This window comes from Pithys albifrons, chromosome 24 (assembly GCF_047495875.1).
Source record: "Pithys albifrons albifrons isolate INPA30051 chromosome 24, PitAlb_v1, whole genome shotgun sequence".
Lineage (NCBI taxonomy): Eukaryota > Metazoa > Chordata > Aves > Passeriformes > Thamnophilidae > Pithys > Pithys albifrons.
Window position 1 is genome coordinate 3,423,178 of NC_092481.1, and position 19,017 is coordinate 3,442,194.

Here is a 19,017-nt window from a genome sequence, read left to right on the forward strand (position 1 = left end):
GGTCAGAAACACTCTCTGCACCCACATCCAGGGGCTGTTTGCTCACATTTTCGGTTGCCGCCCTCCTTTCTGAGCTGGATGGGTCGGTGTGGGAGGGTGTTGTGGGTTGTGATTTCACTGAACAAACAGCAGCAATGCCACGTTTCACCAGCTCTCAAGAGGTATTTTTTACTTCTTCAACGCCCACCTTTGCCACCCAGCACACCAAGGCAGTGTTAGTGCTGAGTCTCACCCTGGTGCTCCTCCGGTTTGGGAACAAAGCACCACAACCTTCCCCTCCAGCCACACTTAATCCTGCTCATCCAAACACAGCTCCACCCAGGAGCTCCATGGACAACACGCACCAAAAGGATCTCTCCCACCCCCTGTCCAGCTGCATTACTCCTCTCTCCCTTCCACCACCCCTCAATCCCCTCCCACCCTCTCCCAGGGGCTGCCCAGGACCCCCTTCCCCACCCACTCACACCCTTCCCTCCAATCTTCTCCCTTTCATCCTGAATTAAAACCACACTGGGAGAAGCTTAACATCCCCAAGGGCATTAAAGGGAGCCTGGGCATGGAGACAGGCTGGCATGTGCACTGAGGAAACTGGGGCAGCACTTGGAAGCTGTAAACCAGCTCTCTCCACTCCCACCAGTGCCCATAGACACCTGTCATGGCACTGCCAGGACACTGCTGGCCACCAACCAGCTGAGAAGACAACAGCAAACACCTCCCAACTGTTTAAACACTGCAATAATTTGAATCCAAGGGAAAACCCATTAAAGACCAAGTATTTCCTTCAGTAGGGATAAAGCATATGTAGAAAACAGCAGCTGGTTTAAATCTCCCCCCTGTTAAAATAAATTGGAGCTGGGGTTAGTGGTGCTTTCTGGATAAGCTGTTGGCCTTGTGTACACAATTCAGCATCCCATTGATACTTATTTTATGAGTTAGGTCCCAAAATAATCCTTACCCTATTCAAAGTGTGTGCATTGTGTGTGTGCACACCCTCCCCCCCGACAATATAACGGCAGGAGGAACAACCACATGTTTTTTTGGAGAAGCTTTGCTTATTTTTCCCTTTTTTCTATTTAAATCCCAGTTGTGCAATTGCCTCGTGCACAGCTGAAGCCTCATTGAGCCCAACGGTGCTTCCTCCAGCTGAAAGCTCTGCAGACTCTCGGGGTCTCAGAGTGGCTCAGGCACTTAACAAGTACCAAAACCAAGAGAAAATTAAGAATAAACCATATTACCCTCAGTATTTTGGACTCAAAACCTACTGGTCTTGCCCAGCACCCAGTACTGAAGACTAAAAGGAGAGCCCAAGCTTTAAAATTGTGCTGCTAAAGGGCTGTGAGTGCCACAGTCACAATGCCAGACAAGTGAGCCGCTCTTTTCACTGTGCTGCTGACAGCAGGAGCCACACAACAATATTGCTGAAACCCACATTCATGCAGCACAAGGGAATAAAATGCCACACAAATCCTCTTTTCTGCAAGCTCTGGTGATATCATTGTTTGGGTTAAAACTGCCATGAGAAGACCCTTCAAACGAGAGCAGGGAGAAAAGAGCGGAGAGAGCAAAAAGCATCGGTGAGCTCACCCGGGCCAGGCAGCTCTGCCAAACCAGCTCTTTGCTCCTCCAATAAATACATTCTTAAACCACTTCCTTCACACTTCCTTAAGGTTCTCTTTCAATATACACAAGCTAAAGGTAAGTGGTTGCCTGTTCCTCTGTGAGAGGAACAAAAGGTACACACACACAAGGCCTGAGAGGGCTCAGCTTGCTGCGAGGCACCTCCTCACCAGTGCAAGCTGTGAGCAGGGCACATGGAAAAGGAGAGCAGAGAAATGCCACACCAGCTGCAGAAAGCAGGTTGGTTTTTGCAGCTTTTGCAGTGGCAAGAAGTGTGGTTTAAGAAGAAAAAGCAAAAGCAAGACAGAAACAGTGCAATGAGCTGGGCATCGCTGCACAGCCTGAACTCGCTCCTGCTCCCCAACCAAACAAGCTGTGAGAACTCATCAAAACTGAACTACAACTTCACAACAAAACCACTCACTCCTAAGCATGGAAGATGCTTTGAAAGTATCTGCCTTACCAGGTTGTGTCCTCCCTTCAGCACCCAGGGCAGGAGGACAGGACGTGCCCCGCTCTGCTCCGCTCGCTCCGGGTCGCTGCCTTTGCTCTGGAGCGCCTGCGTCGAGCGCGGACCTCGCTCACTCCACCCGTCCCTGCCATGTGGATTTGCTGTTTCCCAGGAGTTTTACCTGCTGACACCACACTGCAAGCCTGCTTGGTTTATTTAACCACACTGCTGCTCTTAAGCTACCATCCAATTACTGCTCCCAATTACTCGGCGCTCAAGAGCCGACGTTAATTACAGAGTACCCGGCACGAGAAGCTGCCGGCGGTGCCACTCAGAGATGGAGCTTCCAACCTGCTGGCATCCAGCACCAGCCTCTCCTCTGGGGCAAGAAACACAGATTCCTGCTCTCAGTGGTGGAGTAACAGCCTTGAGCATGAAGAGGAGGTTTGATGAAATGGTGGATGAGCAGGAGGTCACCACAACCTGAACCCCCCGATCTCAGCAGCCTCTCAGACCCCTCCTGCATCCACAGCATTAAATATCTGGGTTTTCCCTTGGGATTCAACAAAACACAGCTGGGGGTGTTACTGCTGGGTGTCCCACATCCCCTGAGTTAACAGGAGCCAGCTGTGTAAATGCATGTGAGTTTTAAGTTTAAAAAACCACTTAAAAACAGGAGAATGGAGAACCCAAACTCCCCAGAACACAGAATAAACACCTGAAAACCACCACTCTCCAAGCACAAGTTACTTTATACAACGACCTGAGCTTTTCAGGCATTAACATCAGCCCTGGAAGGTTAACACCCAAAAGAACTCCCTGTGGCAGAGCCCAGGGACAGGGGAGCAGAGTGTGAGCCTTGGGAACAGCACAGAATGACCCTCTGCAGCTGGCAGAGCCTTCACAGACACACTGGCATCTGCAGACAGCAGTGCAAGAGGTGATTTTGCAACTCACATTGCTCAGCCTGAATAATCTCCCCAGTGCAAAACGTCCTTCTGTAGGATTTGGAGAAAGATCTCATAAACTTTGCCCTCTTCTTTCCCTTTCTACAAATAGATCTGTTGCACAAGGCACTGATGCAGTGCCACTGTGTGAAACAGCAACATGCCAGAAGGGAATAGCACTTTTACCATGATTATCTACTCATTTTTTAATGGAATATTAAGATTTTTTTGGCTCAAAATGTGTTGTACTTTGCATGGTGCAAGGCACTTCCAAAGGGTTTCACCAACAGCACTCCAGAACTCAGGCTGGGCAACAGCAGAAGTCAGTGTTGGGTTTCCATATACATGAGGAAAATAAAAAGGTGAATGCAAAGAGACAAAGAGACGTCTCCTCACTGTCTAGAACACCCTGAAGGGAAGTTCTGGCCAGGTGGGGGTTGGTCTCTTCTCCCAGGCACTCAGCAATAGGACAAGGGGGCACGATGGGCTCAAGTTCTGCCAGGGGAAATTGAAGTTGGAGAGCAGAAAAAATTCTTTGCAGAGAGAGTGCTCAGGGATTGGAATGGGCTGCCCAGAGAGGGGGTGGATTCCCCATCCCTGCAGGTTTTTCAACTGAGCTTGGCCGTGGCACTGAGTGCCATGATCTGGTAAAGGGACTGGAGTTGGCCCAAGGGTTGGACTTGATGATCTTGGAGGTCTTTTCCAACCCAATCCATTCTATGATTCTGTGATTCTAGTAGGGCTTGGAGATCCCACTGGAGCATCAACAGGGTGCACTGTGGTGGCATGGACTGCTCCCATCAGGAATGTGACTGCACAGGGACATGTCCCATGCCTGGAACTCATCAGTTGGGTACTGTGGGGCAGCAGAACGTGCCCTGTAACCCACAATACAGTTCACATTAAGGGCAGCAATTAACTCAATTAGTGGTCACCCAGCGAGCTGCTGCTTTACAAAAGGAGTTGATTTTAAGCAGCAAACCCAATTCCCAGCATGGTTTAGAACAGGAAAATGCTACACAAGCATAAACACACTGGTGCCACTGGGAAACTGGGAATGGCTGGGTAGGCTCCTGCTGCAGGTGCCTCATCCCAAACACTGCATTAATACAGCTGGGGGGATCTAGGATTTCCCATGAAACACATCCCCATTTACAGGGATTCAACCCAAACCCACAGTCCTCCTACTAAAATGCAAGTGCCACATCCATTTTTCCCCACATGATCACTGCAAAAGCCATCAGGGACTGTGCTGGGTACCACACTGGCTCATTACTTGTGTGACAAATTATCAACTGGAAAATCAAATATCTGCCCAGCTCCAAGCTGAATTTTTTTCCAATTTGCATTTTTTTCCAATTTGCATTGAAAAAAAAATATAATTCACTGCTTGGAGCAGCAAAGACACATTTTTCTTTAAAACACAGTAACAAATTTCAAGCATATTTCCCAAAGCACCATCAAAGAGCTCATTGCTGCTGATACCAAGAGGTCTGGATCTTTTTGTGTCTGGGAATCAACCCTTAATTTTAAGGTTCATAGAACCATAGAATGGATTGGGTGGAAAAGACCTCCAAGATCATCAAGTCCAACCCTTGGGCCAACTCCAGTCCCTTTACCAGATCATGGCACTCAGTGCCACGGCCAAGCTCACCTGAAAAACCTCCAGGGATGGGGAATCCACCCCCTCTCTGGGCAGCCCATTCCAATCCCTGAGCACTCTCTCTGCAAAGAATTTCTACCTGATCTCCAACTTCAATTTCCCCTGGCAGAGCTTGAGCCCATCGTGCCCCCTTGTCCTATTGCTGAGTGCCTGGGAGAAGAGACCAACCCCCACCTGGCCAGAACTTCCCTTCAGGCAGTTCCAGACAGTGCTGAGGTCACCTCTGAGCCTCCTCTTCTCCAGGCTGAACACCCCCAGCTCCCTCAGCCTCTCCCCACAGCACTTGTGCTCCAGTCCCTTCTCCAGCCTCGTTGCTCTTCTCTGGACTCGCTCCAGCCCCTCAATATCCTTTCTGATCTCCCAGGGTGTTTTCATGAAACTTGCCCCATCCTGAGCAATAATGACTCATCCCAGACAGCAGCACCTGAACTGCTGCACCCATGAAACACTTTGTGACTGGGCAAAACCACAGGTCATGGGTGGGAGAGCAATGCCTGGAGATTAACTTGGGAAAACAGGCAAAAACTGCACATTCCCGGTTGCTGTTTCCTCTGGAGAGACTGCTGGGTTTGGCTGCCACTCGACGTCGTGGGGTGCAGCCAAAATCCCAAATGCTGCTGCTCCATTAGCAAAGCTCTGATGATGTTTTCCAACAGAGAGGTTTGTGATTTTCTCCCTCTGCTTGTTTTCTGTAAATGCCTCAAAATATTTTCTCGGGGAGTGTTTGTGCTGAAGGGGATCAGGAGGAAAACCACGAGCAGACCCCTTGATGTAGCACAGGAACAACCTCCTGCTTCACACCTGCAGGGCTGCATCTCCATCCATGTCTTCTCCCCCCACCCAGCTCGAATAATTACTAGAACAGGTGTTTTTAATAAAAAAAAAATGTTCTTCACCTGTCCCAAGATGTTTTTTCCAGTGGCAAAGTTCAAGCGCTGCAAGAGTTACAATTAATCAACCCTCAGTTTCAGTGTAACTCACCACTCCTTGATTTTCTGCCACAGTCAGAAGTTTCAGAAGGTTAAACTGTTTCCAAAACAAACACGATCTATCAACAATTTTTCGGTTGATTTTATAGTTAATACATCAAAAGCGCAGAGCTGTTTGTTTCCTTATAATTGTGTTTTCAAAGGCCCGGGTAGGAGCTGGTCCCACCTCACAGGACTGAGGCTTTTGGCATCTGTTCCTGCCAGAGGAGTGATTTACAACTGTTTGTGCTGAGAAATCATGAGAAATGGTTAATGTACAACCACATCCCCCAGCAGCATCAGCCCAGCAAACAGAGCCAGCCCTGTAACCAGGTTGGTACCTCAACCAGGCACTGATGAGCTCCACACACACCCTGTGACCTGCAGGGTGGTGGCACCTCTCCTTTCACCTGTGTTTGCAGGGAACCTGGCAGAGATGCAGCTCAGGTATCTCCAAAAAAGGATAAAAAGGTTTAATTCCACTTTATTTGGATGTAATACAATGTATGTGCACTCCCAGATGTGCTGGGATTAGCCCTGTGTGCATCAAACCCCACCAGTGCAATGCTCAGGCAATGCTGGTGCTGGAGGGTCCAGCTCAGTTATAAACAGAAATAAACCTGCAAGAAAAGCGTCAGAGTGAAATACCAAGTTTCTCTGTAATTGCAAGTCTCCTTTCCTTGCCCAGCTCATCCCTCATGTCCACAATCTACTCCCATTCCTGCCTCTGGAAGCACAGACATGTAACTCTAATAGATCCAGTTCCCCCCAGCTCTCCCTCTCGATTCATCATGCAATGGGCACTCCTTTTTTAATAAACCACATCTCTGCAAAAGGAATATTGCCATTTGTCATCATCAGGGCACATGAAGAGAGTCAATCATCATTTTTAAATAAGCCAAGAGCAGCAGCTGCAAAATAGGAACCACTAACACTGTCCATGTCACTGCTGGTTTCCCCACCAGCATCTGGTGGGAGTTTGCAGGTGGGATCAGGAGCACCTGAACCAAGAAGAGGAATATTTCAACAGTGGTGCCCCAAAACTGAAGGGATAGGAAATACCATCCACTCAACAACTACTTCAGAACCAAATAAAACAGAAAAAAAAAACTTGCTGAGGTGTGTAAGTGAAGGGAAAAGGTCATTTTTTGACATGAAGACACTCAGACACTGCAAGTCCTTTCAGTTCTCGTCATCAAGGGGATATTCAAACCTCAGTGAGGATCCCAAACCTCCCTGCAGAGAGGGGCAGAGATGGGATCCTGCACCAGGATGGGCACAGTGGCTGCTCTGAGCTCACCAGCCAACCCCAGCTTTATTTCACATTTCCTGGGGGAGGGAAGGGAAGTGCAGAGACAGGAGGGAGCAAACAAACCGATCCAGCCGCCCATAAACAAAGGAAGTGTTGTTTGTTTAGGTAGACAGGATGGAAACAACAAGCAGCAGTTACAACAGCAACAAAAAACTCCAGGAGAAGCCTGAGGAAACAACACACGCTGGAAGAGGCATCAGAGGAATTCAGCACGTGGCCATTTCTCTGCTATCACCAGCACACCCTTCCCATGGTGATGGGGTCACTCCCACTCCAGATAAACCCCTTCTCCAGGGTCCATCCTGTGCCCATCCTCTGCCTTCTGCCTGGGTCAGGGCATGTTCACACGATAAATGGCTTTTTTATTACCCCTACACACTTACACACACAGAGAGGAGAGGGAGAGATGCTGGCTAGGTGACTGGTTTTTTTTTAATTCACACCAACAATTCTCACACAATTTTAACCCACAATTTCCATCTCGCCTGGCAATCACTGCCAACCAACAGCTGTAGAACAGGTACTTAGGACAGAAAACTCTGGTCTAATGCTGGATTTCAAGACTTCTCAAACAAAATGAGTAGCTGAGTTTCTATTTACAGGAAGAACAGGAGGGCTCCCTTGTCCAGGGAGGATGGCAGCTCAGCTTAAGAGGAGAAATCAGGGATATAAATTTAAGTTAGATATCAGGGAAAGGCTCTTCCCCCAGAGGGTGGTGGGCACTGACCAGGCTCCCCAGGGCAGTGGGCACGGCCCCAAGGCTGCCAGAGCTGCAGGAGGGTTTGGATGATGCTCTGAGGGACAGGGTGGGATTATTGGGGTGTCTGTGCAGGGCCAGGACTTGGACTGGCTGATCCTTTGGGGTCCCTCCCAACTCAGGATATTCTGCCATTGGCTGTAGGACCCTCTCGCCCACTGTTTCAGGAACTGGAAGGCAGCAGCAAACAAAGCAGAGCTGCAGGAGGAGAAACATTTCCTGGCTAGGCCAGCTAAGCTGGACCTGAAAGATCTTTACCCTTCCATGAACCAGCCCCAGCCCCATGACAAACGACTCCCAAACCTCCCCAGGAATGGTCCCCAGCTGCGTGTTTCTCATTTTCCAAGTGCCTGGCTGGAGGCACCACGGGGCAGCTCCGAGGCAGAAACCGGGGCTGGAATAGAAACTGTTCCATCGTGGTCTGTGTCAGAGGGATAAAACCAAACCACCCTTCAAGCTGTCCTGGAACACCCAGCCCTTTCTCACCAGAGAACTGCAAAGACCAGCTCATGCTTTTGATTCATTTGCACTCAGGCAGCTGAATCCAAGCGGGAATTATTAATCCTGTCTTCAGAGCAGAGTTTGAATAGCAGGGAATAAACACAGCCCGGGGCCCTGTTCACAACGGGGTGGGACTGGCCCCACTCAGGCCCAGCTCGCTCTTGTATCCCATGACACACCAGCCTGAGGGGGGAAAGTCCATATGGAATCACATCCCGAGCCCACTCCAGGACGGAAAGGCGGGAGATGCTGCGGGACCAGCAGCCACACCAGCAGCGCCATCTTCCACCTCCAAGGGTTTGGCTCTGCAATTCTACTATAAAGCCGCGTGAGCAGCTTAGTTATTTATTTAACTAAAAGCTTTTAATTATCTCTCTGACACACGCGCGTTAGTGGGGCGGGGAAGGGGGAGAATAATCAGCCTGCAACGGGTGAGCTGCGGGTTCAGGGGAATTGGGGTTTCCACAGAAAGAGCCAACAAGCCCAATTCTCCTCCTGCTGCTGCTTCCAAACTCTGCTCCCATCCCAGGCTCCAGCCACGGTGTTTGCTGAGCTGATCCCTGCGAGAAGGGCTCGCTTTGGGCAGAGTGAAAGCTCCTCCCAGGTCTGGGCTCCAGCTTTCCTCAGGAGGGTTATTCCATGGTGTGACCAAATTGGAAAGCCAGGCTGACATCCCATCAAGCTGCTCCCCAAAAATGCACGTGTGGGAAGCAACTCCGTGGCCACAGCTGAGCTCTCCCCGCAAGGAGAAACACTCCCCGGAGCTGCTGCTCTTCCCACGTCTTTCAGGCTCTGCATCGAGATCAGGGAGCTACAAAAATCCTCAGTCCCCTCCAAAAGCACCAGAGTTCAACTGCTGTGAGACTTTATAAATTATAAATTGCAACCCACTGCTGCTCTGAGCACAGCAGCTAAAACAGGCTGGCATGGGAAATTTGTTTAAAAAGCCCAGATCAAAAAAGCAGCAGGGTCTGCAGGAGTGTGCCCTGGAAGAGTTCAATTGCCTGAACACATCCCCCAAACCCACACAATTTTCCTCTCTTTGGAACTGTTTAATTTAGAAAAAAAAACCAAGAGATTTAGTTCATCTACGCTGACAAATTAAAAGCATTTGCTTTTAGCACACAATGAGAGTGGAATTACACAAGCAAAAATTCACATAAACAGAAAAACAAGCGTAAACAACTGACTGAACGTAAAGAAACTAATAATATTAATCTGGATTAAGTACAAGCCATGAACATTCCTACCTAATCCATCCGATGGGCAGAGATAAATCCCCACTATGCACATCCTACAGTTCTTTGCAACTTAAGGCACCACGATACTGATCAAAACAGTAGTAGATGAGACACATAAAGGGACATCTTTACATACAGCCCTTTGCTTAATCTACACAGGATTACAGAGAAAGCCAAGCACCAAGAAAGCAGAACAATCATTGCAAAAGCTCCCCAGACCAGGGTGCAATTTCTACTCCTGATGCAAAGCTCTCTGGAGCTTCCCCAGAGAGATGCAGGGCAGCAACAAACACAGCTTGGAGCCTGAACCACCTGAGTATCTGCCATTTCTTAACGCTCCAGGAAAGTTGCACGGGGCAAGCCATGGGTAGGGAGAAGGCAGGAGTTTAAAAGCACAAAATAAGGTTTCTGGTAGGAAATTATTTGCATCCATAGGGCTGCTGCAGGGCCCTCAGGCTCCCCTATTAAACCAACAGCTCTGATTCAGCACAGCTTATCCCAGGGATGTAAAAGCAGCAAGTCCAGGCACTGACCCAGTGTGGCCCAGGAGTACAGCCCAGCTCCAGCTCCCACTGCACCCCCACACTTGCCTCCATCCACAGTGGGATGGGAAGCTCCCATGGGGAGCAGGGATCCCTCACCCAGGGAGAGCCAGAGCTTTCCCACCCAGCACAGACACAGGATCTCTGAGATCACTGACTTCTGCTCCTTCCCATAAACAGGTGCAATGTGGAGCAAGGGGCTGAAGAAAAACCCACCCTGCAGTGGAACAGGTACTGACACAGATCCCCCCCAAATGAAGAGGCTCTCAGCACACACTCCTCATGGGAGGACACAAGGAAAGGTGTTTGAGGAGAAACTCCTGGCCAGATGCTGTGGACACACAGCCAGCACCTGCACTGAACTGCCCTGAGGATGAAGAGGTTCAGTTGCAGACCCCAAAAACCCAAGATTCCTTTGAGATGCTAAACAACTCCTAGCACGGAGCCACTGCCCTCCATCAGCAACCCTGTGCACACACAACTTCATTCCAGCACATTACACACCACACTCACAACATCATCATCCTTCCATCAACACCTCGGAGCACACGGAGCATCCCAACATCCCTGCCAGCCACCCCGGCACAGCAACACTTCCATGGCTAATGAATGAATTTGTAGATGTGGTTGGTTGCTCACCAGAGAAGCCACATCCCCACCTCCCATCCATTCAAATATCTGCTCACCAAGCAGTAAATGGGGCATCAGGAGAGACGTGCTTTACCACTCTTTGAAAATCAAGCACTGTCAGGCAGAGCACGGACAGTTGGCAGGGAGACACCAGAGCCAGGAGCTGTAGGTTTGGAGTGTCATTGTCTGAGGCAGTTTTTAGGCTTTGGGAACATAAGGTGCTTGGAAACAGGCTGAGCTGAGTCCTCCCTCCTCGGGAGTGTTGCTTTCCCTGCAAACGCTTTGATTCTGATAATCTCATTTGTTTTAAATTGCAATTGTGAGATCAGATGAAAACACAGGTAATTCCCATTCTCCTAATCTAAACTGATACGGGAAATAATGAATGTGTTTATGTTAGAGGGAAAATAATCATCTTTCCCTCTGTTTCATAAGGCTCTAATTGAGTTCTCAAGGCAAGGAGTGCCATGTTTATCCTGATATTTACGTTCCGCAGCAGATTAAGTTTGTCCATGGGAATCCTCGAAAATCCTCACCTTCTTTATTAAGGCCGTGGCAGCAGAGAGATGCAAAAGGACCCCACTGCTTTTTGAATCGCACCCAACACTCAGAATCATCCCAGAAACAAAGCTGAAGATGCCAGGGGTTGGCACTATGGAAAATATAAACATGAAGTGTATCAGCATCACTGACACGCGACACACACCACGGGCAGGACATCCCTTAACAACCACCACAATGCTGCAGGAAAACCTTCAATTCCTCAAAAATACAGTTGGACCAGCCATTAAAAAATAAAATACCTACTTTAGACCTCCTCAAAGTAGCTTTTCAAGCAAAGGGAGCAGCAACACACGAGTCAGCTTATTGTGAAAGGAACTTCACTCCACGGCATCAGGGCAGCCCCTCTGCATCCCCCACCCACACCCAGCATATTCTCCACCCCCTGAGACCTTACAGGGGTTATTTTTACATTCAGCAACTCAACTGTGAATAAGAATCACTAATTCAAAGGCCATCCCTGCAGATCTACCAAACTAAGGCAAACGAAACGCAGCGTGTTTTGAAAGCTTCAAATACTAAACAGAAAGAACAAGGCAAGGCAAAAACTGGGTTTGTGGTGCTGCTCAGAAATAAGATTTTCATGGAATAGTTTGCACTGGAAGGACCTATTTTGCTTTGCTTCTCCAGTATCTTAATTAAATTATAACACAAAGAATTATAACTGAACCAGCACAACACCTGCCCCAGAATTTGGACAATCTCTGAGGCATTTTCTCTTTGCTGCCAAACGTGCAATTCTTGAAGAGCCATTTACACACCCAGAGCAGGGAGGGCTGCCAGCCCCTGCCCCAAACCAGACCCCCAAACCACACAGAGCCCTCTCAGCACACAAAGGGGGAGCAAGTCCCTCTTCCCCGAGAAACACGGAAGGAAGGCTCGGGACACTCAGGCACGGCACTCACAGCGCTGGTCGAGGTGGATTTTAACTCATTCCAGACCTTCTGGAGTTGTTTTCATTGCAAACGCTGCCCCGTTGGGGATAGGAAATAAAAATACGCCTCGGCGGAAAATCCTGTTAGTTGGAGAGCGTCGCTTCCCAGCGGGCTGAGCTGTTTTCCTGAGCTGGAATTTGCAAGGAAGAGGGATGCACGGCTGGGAAAGAGCCTTCACCTGGCTGGTGCCACACCACGGCACCCACGTTGGTGCTACGGGTGGCTGAGCAGGTCCCCAAGGCTTTACAGAGCCCGGAGCTCTTCCCTGCCAGCCCTTCCCGCCATGTCTCCTTCCTCCTCCTCCTGCACAATGGACTTGGGCAGAGCTGGGGACTCCACCTCGGTCCCGGCACCCCTGGGCACCCCGTGCCCCGCTGATGGGCGACACTGGGTGCCAGCTGTGTGCCCATCCTGCTGTGCCTGTTTCCTGGCTCCTGCGGGCTCTGTCTCGGGCTGAGACTCAGCCCTTTGGCTTCCAGTTCTCCATGACAGAGGGAGCGCTCACACAGGAGCTGAGCACACATGGATACAGAGTGCACACACACACAGAGCACACATGGATACAGAGAGCACACAGATACACTGTGCACACACACACAGAGCACACATGGATACAGAGAGCACAGAGAGCACACAGATACACTGTGCACACACACACAGAGCACACATGGATACAGAGTGCACAGAGAGCGCACAGATACACCGTGCACACACACACAGAGCACACATGGATACAGAGAGCACAGAGAGCACACAGATACACTGTGCACACACACACAGAGCACACATGGATACAGAGTGCACAGAGAGCACACAGATACACCGTGCAAACAGATACACCGAGCACACACACACAGGGCAAACACAGATATAACATGCACACATGGACACACTGAGCACACACACCGTGCACACACACACCGACTGCAAACAGACACAACGTGCGCCCACACAGAGCAAACCCAGATACAATGTGCGCCCACACAGGGCAAACCCAGATACAACGTGCACACACAGGGCAAACCCAAATATACCACGCAAACACGCACACAGTGCACACACAGATACACCACGGAAAGACACGCACACAGTGCAAACAGATACACCGTGCACACGCACACAGAGTACAAACACACCGAGAAAAACCACACCGCGCACACACACAGTGCAAACACACCCAGTAAAACCCCACCGCACACACACAGAGTGCAAACACACCCAGTAAAACCCCACCGCGCACACAGAGTGCAAACACACCGAGAAAAACCCCACCGCGCACACACACAGGGCAAACACACCCAGTAAAACCCCACCGCACACACACCGAGTGCAAACACACCCAGTAAAACCCCACCGCGCACACACAGAGTGCAAACACACCCAGTAAAACCCCACCGCACACACAGAGTGCAAACACACCCAGTAAAACCCCACCGCGCACACACAGAGTGCAAACACACCCAGTAAAACCCCACCGCGCACACACAGAGTGCAAACACACCCAGTAAAACCCCACCGCACACACACACACAGACACACCGCGCACACACGCAGAGCCCGCAGCAGTCACACCGCACACACACACACACACGCGAGGTCCCCGTGCACCCCACGCGTGCACACTCCAGCACCCCACGCACACGCATCCTTCACACGCGCAGGGGCTCGGCGCGCACACACACACAGGCACCTCCCGCACCATCACACACGCGCACACACACGTGCCCACCCGCGTAAGGGCCACCACGGGCCGGCGCCGACCCGCCGTTCGCGGACACACCGACACGGGGACACAGACGGACACAGTGACACGCGGACAGGCGGACACACCGATACGCGGACAGGCGGACACACCGACACGGTGACACACACGGACACCGACACGGGGACACACGCGGACACACAGACACGCAGACACACCGATACGCGGAAACACGGACAGGCGGACACACCGACATGCGGAAACACGGACAGGCGGACACACCGACACGCGGATAGGCAGACACACCAACACAGGGACACACACGGACACACGGACAGGCGGACACACCGACACGCGGACCCGGCGCGCCAAGGCCGCGCGCTCCCCGCTCCCCGTTCCCGCGCCGCCGCCGCCGCCGCGCGCGCTGCTCCCGCGCGCACTTACCCGGCCGCCCCCGCGCGCGCGGCACCCGCCAGCCCCTCTCAAGCCGGGCCCCGCTGCGCTGCTGACCAACCGGCCACCCTCCTCTTCCTCTTCCTCCTCCCCCGGGGCCCGTGCCGAGCCGAGCCGTGCCCGGCCCCGCCGCCTCCCCGCGCCCCGCTCGGCACCGCCGGCCCCGCTCCCGCCCGCGGCTCTGCCCCCCCCCAGCCCGGCCCCGCCCCTCTCCCCCCCACAACACTGTAGTAAGTTCTCATTGGCTGAGCGCGCGGGGCGGGGCCGCAGCGCCGCCTCGCTATTGGCTGAGGGGAACCCGCGGCCGGCGCGCGGGGGGGGGGGGCGCGCGCCCCCTCATGGCTCCCCCTCCCCATTCCCTCCCGTTCCCCATCGCGGGCGGACCGGCCCGTCCCGCCTCCCCCAGCCCGCGCAGGCTGTCGGTGAGCCCATCCCTTCAGCCTCTCCATCCCCACAGCCCTGCCGGAACGATGGTGGAGGAAGGTGTGTGGGGGCCGTGGGGTCGTTTGGCGCCGCACGGCTCCGGTAGGAACGGGGCAGGAGGGGCCCGGTCCGCCTTGACCCAGATTTTAAATACAGCTCGCTGTCTGCCGGGGAAAGTTGGGGCCCAGCTCTGAGGAGAGAGCCTGGGGAGAGGAACGAAGGGATGAAGGAGATGGACGGATGAGGAAAGGGTGTTGGGGTTTTCTTCAGGCTGTTACTATATTCCTTATTTCTTTAATTTTTTCAAGCATGAGGCCGCTCAGAACTGGACAGGCACTGCCTTAGCCGGTGGATGACAAGCAAAAAAAGCCACAATTAGATGGGGAGCGCTTGGTGAACAAGAAGCGCCCGCAGGAGCCCCGCACAGCCCTGCCCCTGGTCTGCAATCCCGCACCCGCAGCACGGACCGGCTTTTCCTCACCTACAGCCGAGTTACAACCAGTCCCTGTGCCAGGCAGAGCTGTCCAGCTCTCCCCGTTATGTACCTCGGAGCAGAACCCTGCCCGGCGCTTCCACAGGCTCCTGCCAGCTCAGGGGGCCAAATCCCCCTGGAATGTTTACACAAGCCCCAAAGATGCCTGGCACCGAGGCATCTCTGTTTGTTTCCCGAAGAGAATTAAGCTCTCAGGCACATTATTCTGCTTGGATTAAGAGCAACCGCCCTGCCCCTTCATCAGCAGATAATACCCCGGGGCTCATGCACACCCTGCCTGGGACAGCTCCATCCTCACGCTGAGCCCTCACTGGTACTGACCTCGCAGGACACACACACTGAGGGCACCTGGAGCTTAAAACCCCCAATTTTCTGAAAAATTAACATGCTTCTCACAGCTATTTACCCCTTCTCCTCTATATGCCTGTGACAATCAGCTCAAAAAGAATAGAGCAGCTCCCCCTTGCCTCAGTGCTGAGACCACTTGGAAAAAGCTCCTCAGTGAGAGGGAAGACAGGTATTTTTGCCTTAAATCTGGATCATGAGGTTTCCTTGTGGACTCAGCTGAGCACATTTGATTAAAAGACACAGGCTGGGAAAGGTCTGGCAGCTGTTAAGTCGCTGCTCCAACACTGGGGACAGCCAGTTCCCTTGAAACACACCCTGAAGCTCCGACTTCACTCCCCACAGCATTAAATTAACACGTTTTCAAAGCCCGGGCTGTGCACGGAGGAGCCTCAGATTTGGTGCTGACCCCACCAAAACTGCTGCTGCTGGAAACAGGTGAGAAACACGACTCCAAAAGGGCTTTGAGGAAAAAACCACCAAGCAAAGAAACCACAATTTTTGGGTGCAATTAAGAAAAACAAGCAAACAAACCCACAGCACTTCATCATCCCACACACACGGCAGTGGTTGCAGATAAAGAGAAGCAAAGACCAGGGCAACAAAAACTTCACATCAAAGCAATGATTTAACACCACACAGCACATCATCCACTGTGCTCAGATCAGCAGATGATCCCCAACCCCATCTGGCAGCTGAGAACAGAGAGCAGCAGCATTTTGAGCCATTATTTCCCAGGTGAAGCACTTCTCCACAGGGAGCACCAGTGCAAGCTGCAGACATGCTGTGCATGAGGGCAAAGGATGCTGTCACCTCTCCAGGCCCCAAACAAATGGCTGAGAGCTCAAATGGAAGCAGAAACTTCAAAGCTAAAGGAGGAGAAACTAAAAGGTTGAGTTATCAGTTATGAAAAGGGGCATTTGGTTTGTGCCGTGAGAGCCCCTGGAAAATGTTCTCCAGGCCAAAGCTCCTTTTAAAGGCAGCAGAAAATAAAGGGAAAAACACCCCAAAAACACCTCTCTTGTGCACATGGAAATACACCCATCATCACCACACTTCTCTTCTAACCTTTTGCCTCCTACACAGCCCCAAACTGACCTCTGAAATCCCATAAGAAGTAATGGAAATGTCTTAAATTGTTCACTGTTAGAACAGTTTGCCCCATGCCAAGCCTGGATTGCAAATATTTAAAGAACTCTCCCAGTTGCAGCCAGTTTAAGTCGCTTTACAGAAGTCATTTAGAGACTGGGAATTATTTTACTAAGTCAGGATTTCTTGGTATTTGGATGCAGGACTAAGGAGAGGAATTATATTCATTTTTAGGCACATATTTTGGGTCGCTGAGGCAGAGGTTGGTCCTTGCAAGCTGCAAGGCCACTGGGAGCACTCAGATCCTGATGGATTTGGTCAGTGCAAATCAACTGGGTCACAGAGGACGATGCCAAACCCTGCCCTCTGCCTGGTTCATGTGCAGGCACACACAAGCAGCTCAGCAGGACACGCTGCAGCATCCCAAGAGCATCCAGACAGTAGATTAAATCCAGCTCAAGTAAGTTCTTCACAGAGCAAATCCTTTGAAAGGTGATCCAGTGCTTTGGATGCACTGCTGGTAGGGTTTGTTGTAAAACAGGGCTCCCAGTTTACACCAGTGCCAGGGAAGAGCGTGCCAGGGGCATTACTGGCACAGCAATGGAAGGCACAGGGCTCTTCTCACCCTGAGGAGCTTCTGCAGTGAGGAATTCCCAATCCAAACAAAGCAATTGTGCATCACGCTGGGGCTGGTGCGCCCTCCCCCAGAGCAAGCGGGATTTGAGGGGAAGAGAAAGACTCGGGATTACACCAGATTCTAGGAAAACAAAGGAATTAAGCTGGTCAGCTGAATCCTTTATCCAGCCCTGCTCCCAGTGAGCCAGGCAGGGCTGTGCTGGGCACACGTGTGTGAACACACAACAGGCACACACCGTGCCCGTGCCACGCTCACACACTCTGCACACCAGTGACAGTCTCCAGCTCAGCAGCAGCCATTTCACAAGAGCAAACAAGGTGGGAGGAGAGCAGGTGGCTCAGTTTTGCCAGCTCCTGGCCCTCTGCCCTTGGCTCCTCATCCAGGCTTTGCTGTCACCATCAGCAGTGCTGATCTGTCTGGGAGCAGAAGGCTGGGATGGGGAGGGAAGGAAACCTCCATTTGACTTCTCAAGCTTAATGTTCCTGTAACACAGTGATCCTGAACTGAGATATTCCAGGTAAATGATTCACCCAGAAGGAAGGGATGCCTCAGCTAATGCTGAATGTCTCCTGTGTCCACCCCTCTCTCCAGCACAGAATGCACTCCTGAAAAAGCCTCTGACAGGCTGAACTGCAAACTCAGGGAATATTCACAAAGGACTAGAACAAGCTGCATTGCTTTGCCAGAACTCGTGTGCACAGTGAAGGCAACCTGGAACATCCCCACTCACCTGGCTCTGTATCAAGTATTTAACCAAAGATTAAATCTAGTCCAGCCCATCATAACACTCTGCAAAACCAACAATCAATTCATTGTTGAGGAGTTATTAAAGGGCCAAGAAACACTTTCCATAGTTAAAGAGAATGAGTGATTTGGGTATTGGAAGCACACTTGGCATCGGGGCAGTTCACCTCACCAAGCTGCTTCTCACATCCTGTTCAGGGTGGTTTCCTACTGGAGAGTTTTCCTTTGTTGGCTGTAATTTGTGTCCTTTGAAGGCCACTGGTGCTAAACTAAAACCCTGTGTTGTCCCCTGGGGGCAGAAGAATCCAATTTTTGAGCCATTGGGTCTTTTTGATACTGGGCTGGCTCATGTGGATCTCCTTTTTGGGAGCTAAGGAGAGCAGAGGGGCTGGCTGGGAAGTAAGCCTGTACAACCAGGAATTCCTATCCCACCTGGAATCTGGTTCATTGATGCAAAAAGCTCCCATCGTGGGTTTCATCAGTTTGTGTGAAGTTGATGTTCAGTTGAGTCAGTGCCTTGCAGCACAGCAGACAAACTCCAAGGAGAAAGAGGAACAAAACAGAGGAAGAGGAGCTTCAGCTCCCTCCAGGCTGTGTGCCAGTGCAGGGAAGAACAGCTCCCTGGAAAGTCAGCTTTGTTCCAGGGCTTAGAGTCGGCGTGTAAAGCACATTTCTGCCAAGATGCACCACTAAAGATCAGTGCAGGAGGTCAGCTGCAGCCTGCAGGATTGAGTGTTCACATGGTGAATGTGTCTGCACTGCCAGAGAAACACTTCTCCTCTCAGATATGGGTAGGAAGTACTAAACATACAAGTGGCTGCACTTAATGGATCTAAAAAGTGCTTAAAAACTCCTGGAGAATAAACCCCAGGTGAGGCTGTGAATACAGGTAGTGCAGGCTCAGGAACAGGCAGGAGCAGCCTGGCACGAGCCTGAGCTCCAGAAACAACCCCAGAAATGGGCTCAGCCATGGAAAGAGCCATTAAAGAAGCCACAGCCAGTTCCA

General features: G+C 51.3%; 1 protein-coding gene across 29 annotated transcripts in view; it reads right to left on the reverse strand.

The window, feature by feature from the left end:
* The window catches only part of EPB41 (erythrocyte membrane protein band 4.1), a 100,632-nt gene that overhangs the window by 67,295 nt on the left and 14,320 nt on the right, over positions 1-19,017 (reverse strand). For 23 of the 29 annotated variants that reach the window (XM_071576550.1, XM_071576549.1, XM_071576548.1 and 20 more), the window contains exon 1: positions 14,272-14,442. The exons of 3 other annotated variants lie outside the window; for them this stretch is intronic. The gene's annotated coding sequence lies outside the window, so the exon portion shown is untranslated. 3 more of the 29 variants (XM_071576522.1, XM_071576523.1, XM_071576521.1) reach the window with 3 other exon arrangements.